Source organism: Nannospalax galili, unplaced genomic scaffold, assembly GCF_000622305.1.
Source record: "Nannospalax galili isolate Female #2095 unplaced genomic scaffold, S.galili_v1.0 scaffold1217, whole genome shotgun sequence".
Classification (NCBI taxonomy): Eukaryota; Metazoa; Chordata; class Mammalia; order Rodentia; family Spalacidae; genus Nannospalax; species Nannospalax galili.
The window spans coordinates 844745-845973 of record NW_008339068.1 but is presented as its reverse complement, the minus strand read 5'-3'; positions in this window follow the sequence as shown (position 1 = coordinate 845973).

Sequence of the window (1229 nt, the reverse complement as noted above, 5' to 3'; positions counted from 1 at the left end):
TGGTGAAGATTTTCTCCCATTCTGTGGGTTTTCTGTTCGCTTCCCTGGTTGGGTCCTTTAATGTACAGACGCTTTTTAGTTTAATGAGGTGCCATTTGTTAATTCTTGCCCTTGTTTCCTGAGCAATTGATGTCCCGTTTAGAAAATCCTTTACTACACCTATATCTTGTAGGTTTTCCTCAATGTTTTCTTCTAATAGTTTCAGAGTTTCAGGTTTTACATTGGCATCTTTGAGCCATTTGGAATTGACTTGTGCTGGATGAAAGATAGGGGTTTCGTTTCATTCTTCTACAAGTTTCGTTCTTCTCCAGTTTTGCCAAGACCATTTCTTGAACATGCTGTCTTTCCTCCAGTGGATGTTCTTGGCCCTTTTGTCAAATATCAGGTGGCTGAAATTGCATTTGCTCATATTTGGGTCTTCAGTTTTGTTCCATTGGTCTATGGGTCTATTTTTGTGCCAGTACCATGTTGTTTTTATGACTGTAGCTCTGTAATACAGCTTAAAATCTGCTATAGTAATCCCCCCGGCATTGCTCTTAGTGCTTACTGTTGTTTTGGCTCTCTGAGGTCTTTTATGCTTCCATATGACTGTTAGGATGTTTTTTCCAATTCTGCGAAAAATGTCATGGGGATTTTGATTGGCTTTGCATTGAATCTAAAACTGACGTTTGGTAAGATGGTCATTTTCACAATATTAATTCTTCGAATCCATGAGCATGGGAGGTCCTTCCATCTTCTGATGTCTTCCATTTGCATTGTAGAGCTATTTAATGTCCTTGGTCAGGCTTATGCCAGGTGTTTTTTTTGCTGCTATTGTGAAAGGGAGTATTTCCATGTACTCTTTCTCTGATTGCTTGTTATTGGTATATAGAAAGGCTACAGACTTTTGTAGCTTAATTTTTTAACCTGCCACTTTACTGAAAGTGTTAATTATTTCTAGGAGTTTTCTGGTGGAAATTTTGGCATCTCTTAGATATAATATATCATCTGCAAAAAGGGATAATTTGATCTCTTCTTGTCCAATTATTACTCATTTAATTTCCTGCTCTTGTCTTATTGCTCTCGAAAGAATTTCAAGCACTATGTTAAAGAGAAGTGGAGACAGTGGACAGTCTTGTCTGGTTCCTGATTTCAATGGGCATGCTTCCAGTTTTTCTCCATTTAGAATGATGTTGGCTGTGGGTTTGTTATATATGGCTTTAATTATGTTGAGGTATGTTCCCTCCAGT